General features: G+C 39.3%; 1 protein-coding gene across 2 annotated transcripts in view; it reads right to left on the reverse strand.

Moving 5' to 3' along the window:
• Nucleotides 1–13,126, reverse strand: part of BIRC6 (baculoviral IAP repeat containing 6) — a 194,194-nt gene that overhangs the window by 178,752 nt on the left and 2,316 nt on the right. The gene's annotated exons all lie outside the window — the stretch shown is intronic.

Raw genomic sequence — 13,126 nt, forward strand, 5'->3', positions numbered from 1 at the left:
TGCAGAAGGCAAATTGCCTTAATTCACAGAAAGTTTAAGCTGCTGCTACAGAAGCAGACTATGTACGTTACAAGTATATGGACACCTCATCCGAAGGGCACAGCTGAAATCACTGGATCGTGTACATAATCTCTTCTTGTTGCACAGGAACAGGAATTTCATTAAATTTTGCACTAATCAAGCCCTGTCCCTGTTCTCCTCTTTCCTCAGACACTGGATACTGTTTTTGTTATGAATAATTAAAAATCAGCATTTAGGTAGCTAGCATACAGATAGAACATCTGGACAAAGACAGCTACATAGCTCTGCTATCTTCACTCTTTGATATAGTTAAATGGAAATTAAAACTTCTCCAAATACAGGGCACATCAACCACACTGCATTTGTGGTATCCTCTCTTGAAAACTCGGGTCAAGAATAGTTGTCAGCTGCCATTGTCATCAAAATTTTGGAAACAATGACTCATATATTCTCAAAATACAGGACATGTGCCTTTGCCTGTATGAAGTATTGTAATCATTTTGTAATCATTGCTGTAACAGTCTGAAACACTTCAAGAGCCCTGGAATCACTTGATAGTTGTGAAGTCGTTAATCCTAGCTCAACAAAAAAGGGTCCTCCGAATGGCAAATCACATAGTTTCAAACTGTATTTTTGCAAATACATTGGAGTTCCTCTCACAAGACTTTCTGCAGACAACACAGCTGCAGGCAAGGAAGTAAGTCATTCTACAGAAAAATAACAAGTTTCGACAAAAATTCAAATACAAGTTTTAAGGTCTTTAAAAGTATTAGTTTCAACAACGTACTGGAAACTATTATGTAAATAAACTGAAAGGTAACATGTCCTAAACTAGAAACCTCAGTAGACTCACATGGTGTTTGCAGTCTATTAAGTGTGATTTAAGTGATGGATCACTGCAGGACACTTTCTTTAACCCATCACTTCTCTCCTCCTCCTCCCAGAGAAAATGGGAAAAGCAGCTCACCTTTTCTGGCAGTGCCAACACCACGAATGATCTCTTTTGCACTTCTGTTATTTCCTGTCAAGCACACGAGTATGCTCGTGCCCTGTGAGTAGGAGTTCAGCAGCCTGAAGGAGCCCCAGCCCTTGTGGCTTTCCAGGCTACATCGTTCTTATTTTACCATTTCTGTAATGTAGTTAGTGAAATCTCATGTCTAAACCACCAAATGGCTAACTAATATCCTCTGTGTAATCAGTTCCAATTTTTAGAAGCCAATGAAGATTAGTAATGAGGTAGATAACATGCCTAATCAACATCATCTTTCTGCTCCGTTAAGAAACAAACAAAAAATTGTAATTACAGCACAAGAAATATATTGCCTAACAGTTGTGATTCTCACTGTGCAGGTTAATATTTTGGTTGGTTACATTGACAGAAAGACTGGCTAAACTATCTCTAGAAAGTTATTTACAGTTGCCAGTTGTATTTTATTTGAAGCACATAAAACTAAAACAAGCCCCCTTAGCCTAAGTTGATGGAGCTTCAAGGAAATGACTATCAATATTTAGTGTCTTTCTAGCACCCTGGGAAACACACTTTGCAACTGACTGGTTTACACTTTGAATAGCCTCTGAACTGTTGACAAGCTATTTTGCAAACTTAGGAGTTTAATTTTGAATGTAGTTCAGAAAACACATTTCAAGATGGTTCTACTATGAGGCACAAACTGTACCGTAGTTCACATATGGCTGGCCAGAGGATTAAAATAGTAGGTTGAAACCAGGAAACTAAAGAATTTAGAAGTCACCACTATAGAAGTCACCACTGTAGAAGAAACGCCTAAAAAATTTTAATCATCCTCAAAGCACTGGCAGAAGGGTCCTTGCTAACTCAGGATCAACATTTTACAATGTGCCAAAGGACTCCAACCAATATCCTTTTGACAAACCTACCAGTGGCACTACAACATTATGTCATGCCTGTTCAGCCTGGCTAAGGCTACTAGCAATAAGTAGTGATCTGCATCTTCACAAATCACAGTTCAAAAGTTTCACATAAACTCACTAAATGACTTAAGCCAGATCATCAAAACCTAACTGTTATTCTCATTTTAGCCCTAATTCCTTCAGCTGTAATTTATTTTGGGTGGTGGAAGGGCAAACAGTCATTCAAAGTTTTTAACAGTTTTGCTTTTCAGTCTTGGCACAAGCGGATCATGGCTTGTCTCAATATCTCCAGCTCATCTGTCTAGGATTAAAAATAAAACAACTCACAAAGAAGTCATCAAGCCTTTTGCCAGTTCCTATACGCAAACCTGGCAGGCTTCTAGCATGCTAGAAGTGCAAGCCCAATAGCATACTACACTATGGTATGTCATCTATAATCTTAGAACTAGCGACCCAAAAACTTTAAAAAAAAGTAAACATCAGATTGCAGAAATGACGAATTTGAGAAAAGGAACATTCCCCCTCCGCCTTCTTTGCTTCAAACAATACAGAACAGACATCAGCAATTTCCTGTGATCAAAATCTGACCTACAAAAATATTACAGAAAACAAACTTGTTTGGAGAATACATAACAGTCTAATCAGCATCTATTGTGCCCCCTTGTCTGCAGATATTAAGATGAACCAAACTAATTAGAGAATTAGCCTTGCACTTCAAGAAGCAGAATAATGAAAAAGCTTGTCTCTGCTACATAGCTTTAGCCTCAAAGCTTTAGAGCTTAAGAGAAAGTCGCTGTCACCTGAATACACATGGCCACTATCATTAAGAGATGTAGGCTAATGTTGATAGTAACACCTTTGATTTTTTTTCTAATATTGAAAAAAAAAAGCTACGTTACCTTGAAAACTGCTAGCCAGGAATGGCACTAAAATACACCATAGTAATTCTCTTGACAAGAAGCTCCTAACGCACAGCATGTAAAAAAACCCAAACAGTTTCTAAATTACAGTAAACTAACACTTTTATCTGCAGCTATAAAGTGAGAGTGGTAAACACGTGCATCACAGCACTAATTCCATCATGCCAAGAACCAAGACTAATCAAACATCTAAAGGAACATCTGTAACTTGGACCTATGAATGCAACTACGTCTTCAGATTAAGAATTACAGTAACATTTCTGGAGAAACAGAAATCACGTCAGCTCAGCAAAACACACACATTACGTGCACTGATACCAGTTTCTTCACTTCCTATTTAAACTAGAATATCCAAATAATACATCAGTGCTCATTTCCAAACACTGCAGCCATGGGAAGCTAAATGGATAAAGTTTCAGTAGATCAAAACCCCTATCTATCCTGTTAACTTTGTATCACTAGATTTGAACATTAAACTATTCAAAGGCAAAAGAATCCAAAAACTCAAGAGAAGAGAACGGTACAACCGCAGAAGTCCTTAAAATTTAGTGTTAGAATTAAAAGTAAAATTTTAATTTTCCCCTTCACTATTGTGAAGTGTGGGTGTAAAGCTTCAAGTTCAGGAGATATTACCACTCATGGTAATATGCTATGTGAAATTCTCCTTCCAGAGGCCAGGTCAGAAGACAGCAAAACCATCCTTTCCATCAGAGACAAAAATGCTTCTTGCCAGAACATTGCTCAGCTACTTCTCACACATTTTTCACATGTACCTGGGATTAAAAAAACATACGTATCAGTTGTCTTCATTTGTTGTGAGGCAGGTGCCTTTCCTATTGCTACCGTTTCACATAATCACAAAACCAATTGAAAAATGTGTTAGCAACTATAACAACTCATTATATGCTACTTAAGTAACACAAGTTTGCCAAGGCAAGCATACCAGAACACTTGCAGTTTGAGGAAGTTCTACAGTACAAATTAAAAAAAAAAAAAAATCTTAAAGTTTAACTTGCTGTCTTAACTTGCTATATTTGCAGGAAACTATTTTGAACTAACACTATATAAAATCATAATTATGGATCAGCTGCATAGGGTAACATTTTCACACAAAAAGAGGACAAAAAGCAGACCACTGCAAGTCCGGTTTAAAAAGGAGAAAGTTGTCTCTAAATTGTTTTACATCAGTGGCTCTCAAAGGAAAAAAAGACACTGTGTTATGAACATCTGGGAACACAGCAACAAGAAGAGGGCTAAGGCATGGCCAAACCAGGCCATGACTGCTCATCACTACTGAATTTATCAGTTATAGATTCTCCCTTGTTCTTCCTCTTCTCCTGCTCACCTACATCTTCTGTGGAAACTTCAGCAATGCAGTTTTATCTTCCAGGTCCAGGCTCAGCCCCTTATTTGCTCTAAATATCACCTCAGCAAAGCACTCTGCTGCCACCATGAAGACGCTCCATAGGTCCCTCCTTTCCCAAAACAAAAGCATTCTCAGACTTGAGGAAAGGATGGAAAGGAATCTATTGGATGAAAACAAGTTCAAGTTGCTATTTTAGACAAGTGAAGTAGACTGGCTTAAACTAGCTATACACAAGCAACATTTTCTCTTTTAGATTTCACTACATACACACACCTCCATCTGCCACACCACCTGGAAGAGCAGTCCAAAATGACTGAATAAAGCAAAAACATGTTCAAAACTGAAACAGGAAAGAAAACTAACAATGTTCTCCAAACACCAAGAATGCTAAAGGAGTCAGAAATATCCAGCTTGGCATCACAAAGTGCCTTTAAACATCCTTATTTGCCAAAACTGGATTTAGTTAATCAAGAACAAGACATGTGATCTACAGTTTATCTTTCCTTTTAGCAACAAACAGGACAGAGTTGTTTCAGTATATGATAGCTGGTTTTAATAATCCTTCTTAGAGTAGAGTAGGAAGACGTCTTTTCTGGGCCAAAGCACTGGAGACTACCACATGAATATTAACTAGATGTGTATGATCAAGCAGCTACTAACAGAAGCTAACATTAACATTTAAAAGGTTTCAGAACATAAACAAAAACCCACTGAGATCAAGGCAGTTCATCTCTCACTAGCTTTGCAGGCACTGGGTCCTCTTCCACTCTACAACAGACTTAAACCGAGACTGAATCAGCAGGAAGACACGGGTGAGCTCTTAGTGCCCACGCTCTTCATGTAGTTTCAGATCTCTGTGTATCTAACATTACTGCCGCCTTGTATGCCACACAGAATGCAATCGCTCACAGAGCTTTATACCATTATCCCCAAGAACAAATTATGAAAGATTTCACAAGGTATTTTACAATCCTTCCCACAAACTCAGGTAAATTGTGAAAATTTAAGTCCCTGCAATTCTCCGACGAACACCTCACAGAGGACAGTGTCTTCTTCAAAACTTTTTTCAAAGCAAAAACTGTGATTAAAAATTTTCAGGAAAGATGTCCTTCACAAATTGCAGACGGATAGATTACACAGCATCCACCCAGAACCAGAGACAGGCAAGGAATACTTCACAGCTCCATAACAGGAAGTTCCCGTTCTTCAAAAGCAATTCCCATCGCAGCATTTCACAACAAAGAACCTTTGCCAGATGAGATTTTACCACCAGTTCCTCTTTTTGTCACTAAAGTGGCTAGAGCATCTGAGTTCACCCATTATGCATCCTGCAGCCTCTGTAACAGGAGAAAACATCACCAGTTATGGCACTTTTTAAACTCCAAGACTGTTTGGCAGGAAATGGTTTAGCTTCCACCCCTCCAAGCCCCAATACTATAAGGAGCTTCCAAAATATCAAGCTAGGAGAAGCAGCAAGTTCTCAAAAGCAGATAGGTGGGCTACAAGGCAAGTGAAAAACTGGCTAGACTGTCATGTGCAAAGTCAGTAGTCAATGATTCAACACCTACCTGGCAGACAGTTATGAGTGGCATTCAGCAAAGCATGATATCGTTTACTACCTCCATCAATGGCCTGGATGATGGGACAGACTGCACCTTTAGCAAGACTGTGGATGACACCAAACGGGACGTGACCGAGGGCAACTGATGCATTAAATGGCAGGGCTGCCTTTTAAAAGGATCTCAGAAAGTCAGAGAAATGGCTTGACACAAACCTCCTGAAGTTCAACAAAGACAAATGCTAAGTCTTACACCTGGTATGGAATATCACCCCATACATCAACAGAAGCAGAGGATCAACTGTCTAGGTGGCAACCCTACAAAAAGAACTTGGGGATCCTGATGGACAGGCTAAACAAGAGGCAGCAATGCATCCTTGCAGCGACAAACTGTTACCACACAGGGGATCGAATAGGCAGTAGATCAGGGGAAAAGATTGGTCTCCTCTACTCAGCGATTTTGAGCCCACATCCAGAATACCACATCCAGCTTCAGTCCTCCATGTGACATACCAGCACATATATATCAGAGTCCCATGAAGGGGTACTAAGACAGAGGGACGGAGCATTTAGTCTGCAGAAAAAAAGGGTTTAGGAGGAAATCTAACAGCAGTCTTCCATTACTGCAGCAATAGTTCAACAGCTATGCTAGACTGCTGAGTTACTACCTATCTATTTCTCTTTTTGACATTACTTTTAAGGAAATAGAACACTGAACACAGAAGCAACCATACAGGATCAGAAGAAAATGTGCATAACCCCATATTTTGTCCAAGACAGTGGTCTGAACCAAGTGGTTAGTGAAGAATTTAAGAAAGGGTATATACACAATGGTACTTTCCTGTAACACTCTCAGTCCCTGCCAATTTGTGCTCAGAGACCTTCTAAGCCAAAAGTGATTTCTTTTTTATATAATGACCTTTGACAGGTTGTTCTTCCATCAATTTGTCCAATGCTGTTGTAATTCCACAAACATCTAGCATCCACAATGTTCTGTAGCCAGGAGCTCCATATTTTACTATTTCTCACAGTTACTTCTTTTGATACCCTCAGCTCTTATACTAGAAGAGACAATCAACTCCCAATTTACATTTTGCACACATCCAGAATTTTGCAAACCTCTCTCACTCTCTTACCTCCCCATTCCCAAGCATCCCCATCATCATCATAATATTCTTCAGGTTGAATACTGTCTCACATACATAAGCCACCCCACACCTTAAGCTTCTAGTTCTATTATACTCTTTTTGAGAGGGAAATATCAAAATTGCACACATACACGCACTGACATGGACTTATATTCTCAGCTGGGTTCTTGACAACTTCTCTAGCAATTGCTTATATTATAACTATCGAACGTTTAGCTGGTATTTCATATTTCTAGCACAACTCCAATAAATCATTCTGGCATTATAAGTCAGTTTAGAGCTTGGGCTCCAACCCCACTACATTCTTAGGAGTACTTCAAATTCATTAAATGCATTCTCATATTCTCCTAATAACTGCTTCTACATATGAAAGATGAAGTAGAACAGACTAGATCCATTCATGTTTAAGCTATATTTAGAAGTGAAACTATTCTTTAGGATGTCTTTTCAAATTCTTTAGAGAAGCTGGCAAAACTGAAGGACCTTGTACGTTTAAGACACCTATTTGCAGCATAGGAATATTTGAACATGCTAACTATATAAGTTTAACTTCAGTTCTGTCACTAAAAGGGGACATTCAGAAAAGCTAACTTAAACCTTGTAAGACTAGTCTTGCCAGGCTCCTTCTATAGGTGACGGAAGCAGGTTCCTCCAAAAGTTCAGAGTAAGGACTTTTCCTTTCTTTATATTGAATGGAGAGAGAACCTAAGATTATTTGTTGAAAAATACTAATCTTGTTAATTCTACCTTACAAAAGCTATACAAAACTGAACAGAAAAAATCCACTATTAAAAAAAAAAGTCTGTCAAGCAGTGTTGTATGTCATCATTTATATCACAACATGAATCTAGGATCCTGTAGAAGACAGGTCAACCAAGTCTTTCACAGTATTTCTCCACAATAACCACAGCGCCTTCTTGCTCTCCAATAAAACACTCCCTATCTTCCCAGTCTTCACTGCCATCTGCCCAGCTTCCTACTTCCTAAACCCTTTCTAACCCTTTCCCCATTGTCATCCAGCCACTACATCATAGTTCTCAGTCCCATCCATCACTCTCCCAGCTCTCACTTTCCATAACGAGTTTTTCATGACAGTCTCTGTAGCCTGTTGACCAGGAAGTGGAGTTTATCAAACTCTTCTGCAGCTGCCAAATGCTCAGATGAGATCCAGCTTGCTTCACACACAGTCAGGTCAGGGAAGTGCAGTGGATCAAACAGTTTTCGCTCCACGAACTGCACAGGGGACTGAAGAACCGCCAACAGACTGTATGCTATGCAAGTCTTCATTAACCAGCACTTGAGACTGGATATGTGTTTTCACTCATGCGACTAATTTTCAAGACTACTTAACAGATAAGCAAATTCCCTCCTAAGTTACACATTAAATAAATTATCAATAAAATACTCACTTAAGAACCCTAGCAAATACCTCAAGAAAATTTTAAACACGATGGTGTTTACATTTATGTGACAGATAAGGTGCTATTTCCATAATTTTACACTTTTAATCTATGCTGTAAAACAAAAGCTGTTTTTTTTCGCCCCGCTTCTTGTGCATCATCCTCATCTGTGGAGTGCTCTTTCCCCTAACATACATGCAAATCTTCAAAATAAATGTTTTGCATGTGCCTGACTTCCTGTCTGCTTTTTGACTAGCAGTGTGCACTGGGTCCTTACCAGATCTTGATACTCTTCCCAAAGACAAGGCAGCAAAGGAATTGGGCCAGTACACAATCTATGATTTGACTCCACAGAAACCAGAAGAAGCTGCAAGTGTTGGTATCCACGTGTACTTTGCAAATGGAAGAACTGCTGGCAATAGCTGTTGTCTCTTGAATAGTCCACTCGGTGACAAGCACTCATCTGGTGACTGCAAGCAGTCATTGCAATTAAGAGAGCATTAACTATTTAAAGGACAGCTTTCTAACAGCAGAAAGCAATACTGTGGAATCACTGAAGAACCATCAGGAAAGTGAACTGACCCATGTGTAAATTTTTTATTTAAAAATAAAAAAAAAAATAGTGAGCAGCTACTGATCCCACTGTAACAGAAAACATGCAACAAGCTATCTCATAACATGACCCAGGACAGGCTGATATGCTCAGAAGTTGTCCAAGAGTCCACACGAGCCTTATCTCCATCTCCAAGACAGCCTAAGAAGCATTTTCAAAAGATGTCATACTGTTCAGGGAGAACTAAAGAATCCTCACAATAGCAAGGATGGACAGCTTTGTTTCCTGATTTGAAAGTAACTTGGAAAGAAAACCTGAAATAACAGATCAACATCATACCAAACAATCAGACATAATCATTATTAAAAGCTTGAGAGAAACAATCAAGGTGAACCTTCAGTCTCGGACAGATTTTTCTTATACTCTGTCTTATAAACTCTTAGATGTTGTATTTCACTTAAGCTCATGTTACGGATACCAATGCAATAGCAACCATAAAAATACTGTTATAAACAATATAACTAAAGACTCAGAAAGGGGTTCTATTGAGCCAGCTAACATTATGGTGGGCTGATAGAAAGGACCAATTAAAGGACAGGAGAGTATACTGGATCCAAACCACTGAACACCATGATGTTCAGAGTAGTAAAAAGGTCGTCATTTCTAAAGATCACTAGGCTGGGCAATTCAAAGCAAAAACCTTCTCCATGTTTCCATTACTTCGAGTCCAACAAAGATTTACCTGCTTTCTTTCATAATGTTCTGGACTTGAACTAATCAATTATCTCTGCCAGAATATATTTCTGCCAATTTTCTTCTACATTTTATATAATACAGTATACAATATGACTGGGAGCTGAGCTAAGGGTTTATCACATAAGCATATTAAAAGCTGTCTTGACCAAAGCTGGATGACAATCAGCACTGAGGTCGAAAATCAGTATTTTCCCAAGGATTCTTCAGATCAATGAGAAATACCTTAACCACCTGTGAGACGGACCAGGGCAGGAAGTCAAAGTTCAAAACCCTAATGCAGAGCACAGTATTTCCTCTTTGGGTCAGTTAAAAGCATTTCAAGAAACATTTTCCTGCAGAAGACCTTTTTCAAAGCCAATTTGCAGAGGACTAGGAAATTTCTGATAATCTGACATTAAAGCATTCTGCAGCCTTTAATAATACAGCGCTACTGTTGCAATGAAAGCCATGAACCCACCAGTCCAAATATGAATGATCTGTCAATAAAATGAAAAATGTTATGCTATCTTGCCTGGCAACATAACATATGCCTGCATCGCTGTCTGTTGTTGCTTCTGGATCCCTGCAATAAACATAGTAATGGAAACACCCCTTTAAAGGCATATGAAAAGATCTCTATTTTTACTCTATTTTAGCTTCTGCAGAAGATAATCCAGATGTGCTTCCACAGAGCCTGGAAATACCAATTAACAGCATCTTGACAGTCTGGCAAGATGCATGGCAAATAAGAAGGGATATCTGACATGCTCTGATTAAGATAGCAGACAAATGGAGCACACAGCAGTCTCGAATCTTCATTGGTATAAAACACTGAACTCAAATCTAACAATTCTCTTATTCTGTTTTCTCAAGTGCTTAACGCTCTTCATGAATGACCTCAAGATCACATAAAACAATGGAATTATCTCTTTGAGAAGCATTTTACCCAGATTAGCATTCTCATCCAAGTATACTCAAATGCAAGGTGGGCTGTAGCTGATCACTAGATATTTGACAATACTCCCATGCAATGAGAAAACAAACAATGAGAAAATTTTGTATTAATAGCAACAGCCTTCATTATTAATATTTTTTTTTGTCTCATAGTTGAACAAATGAAAATAAGAACAAAGAAGGTGAAGGAACTTGCCCCAGTTTTGAGGAATGAAGACAACTTGAGCAGTATTACCACAGTGACCTTGAAACAGTTGAAATGGTTGCTGATGTCTTTAAAAAATTCAAGCCTAGAATTGGATGGCATAGTATCCCAACAGTTTTTTCCTAGAGATCATAAGAAGTGTAGACTCCTTCTATGACTTCCAAGCTGCAAAAGAGAATCTTTTCTTCTTGTTTTGCCTCCTGCATCACATGGAAAGGAATCAAAAAAAAACCAGAACTGGATACCCCTTGATAATTCAAAGTGATCCAGCTGAAGACAAACAGGACTTCCCAAAAGGGAATGTTGACAGACAGACAATGGTGCTGAACTTGCTGCCACAGGTGAGCCTCCTGGGCTGGGATCTATCTCCTTCTAAAGTCTTCTGTTGGAGGAACAGCATTTGAGGGCCTCTGGTGTAATGCAGAGTCTCCGCTTCCCCTACAGGAACTGGTATGTGTGTACCATGAACAGATCCTTCCCTGTGTGGATTCAGAAGTCTGTATTTTGATTACTGTTAGGGCCTCTACGGTAATTTAGAAGGCTTTAGCTATGAAACATTGTACATTTTAGCGAACGAGGCTCTGAAGCTATTGCTATGTCAAATTAACCTAGAAAAACTCAAGATGGTCACTGTCCATCTGACAGTACATTTTAGTTTCTCATTGTGTTCCTGGCCAAGTTTCTCAGGGAATTACGGCACTCTCCCAGTTCAAGCAGATTTCTTATTTTATTTGTAAATAGAAGGAACTGATAAATCAAACATCTCTACAAACACTAAGAGAGACATTCAAGATTATTCTGGAAGTTTGTCTTGATTCTTCTGGGGTTTTTTTGTCTGGCTTTTTTGTTTTGTTTTTTTTTGAGGCAGAGGAAAACGCTCATCCTTAGTGCTGTATTTGGAGATTGATCATTCATGCTCTTTGGCTACCAGTATTCAACTTGAAACTGAAAGCACGCTAATATTTAAATGCCTGAGAGGAAAAATAAACTACTTGATAGACTTGCATGACAGATTCAAAACTACTCCTGACTAACCACTACTAGTGAACACAAAGAAATGCATAATACCCAGTAATCACAAGAAATGTCCTTGCACTCCCAGTCTGGCTCTCTGAAATGCCCAGTGTGCACGAAACAGCCTTAGTAGAATAAAAACGACAACCTCATACCCAGGCAAGACAAAATTAATGTTAAAGGATCACCTGATTTTCTCCTTCCCAGTGGCACTCTTATTCACCACCACGCTCTGGGATGTTGCAAATGATCACCTGGCCCTCCTGAATATGATTTAAACTCAACCAGAATATATGCCCTGTACAATGGATGGTATTCATGCAACAACAAAAATTTTTATGTATTTACCACAGTGGAACAGCAAATGCAACGTATCTGCAGCTATGTCTTGAAAAGTTATGCCAGCGATACAAAAAACTGTGTAGGGAAAACTGCCTTTCATGGTCTATTTCTTTCTTCTGTGCAATGCCGTTTTGGATCTTGTGCCCACAGAGGAAACAGATTAAAGAGGATCACACACTTTCAAGAGATACATCTGATAAAGATTCAGTGTGGCATAATAATAATCATAATCCTCACTGGATTCCCACAGTTTGGGCTCAGAAGAACAATCCCTGGACCATCACATACATCAGGCCAATGATGTTCACATGAGAAACTGAAGCATGCAGACCAGAGACCACATCCTAATGTCTGGACCTGATCTATAACTGAACTGTCTTTTGGCTGTGAATATTTTGTCTTGCTCTTTTACACACCAAAGAGAGCAATCTGCATTTACATTCTAACGAAGGCAGCCTCCACTGCTCTACCAGACTCAGTATTCCACAGGTTCAATCTTTTCAATGAGAATGAGCTCAAAGCGTAATGTTTTTCTGCAGTGAACTGCAACTGCAAATAAAAGCAATGCTGAGGCTTGGTGGTGTGTCCTTTTCTCCTCCCCTCCCTTGATGGGGGATCCTTTTTCTTGCTCTGCTTTCTAGGAAGGCCTGCTATGTTTTGGTTTTCCTTGGGTAATGAGCAACAGCATTTCTGTCCAATATAAATCTTTTGGCAGGGCAAAAGACCTGCAGCCCCAGTTACCAAGGAGGACAAGCAGTCTCCCAAGAGAAGTAGTTCTGATTCCTAGGGACTCTATTTTTAGTTATAGCACCAGAAGTCCCTGAAGCAACAATATCCTTTGACCTGTCATTTATGGCAGGGGAGGGAGCAGGGACAGAGCTGGTCTACAGGTCTGAGTGTCCAACTACTACTATCATACAAGCAAAGGGCTCACGCTGTACAGAGCGGGCAGACATCAGAGAACAGTTGCATCCCTTTTTCCTCCTCTTCCCAAAGAAGGGCTGAAGAGGGAGAGAACAA

This window comes from Nyctibius grandis, chromosome 1 (assembly GCF_013368605.1).
Source record: "Nyctibius grandis isolate bNycGra1 chromosome 1, bNycGra1.pri, whole genome shotgun sequence".
In the NCBI taxonomy this organism is placed as follows: Eukaryota; Metazoa; Chordata; class Aves; order Nyctibiiformes; family Nyctibiidae; genus Nyctibius; species Nyctibius grandis.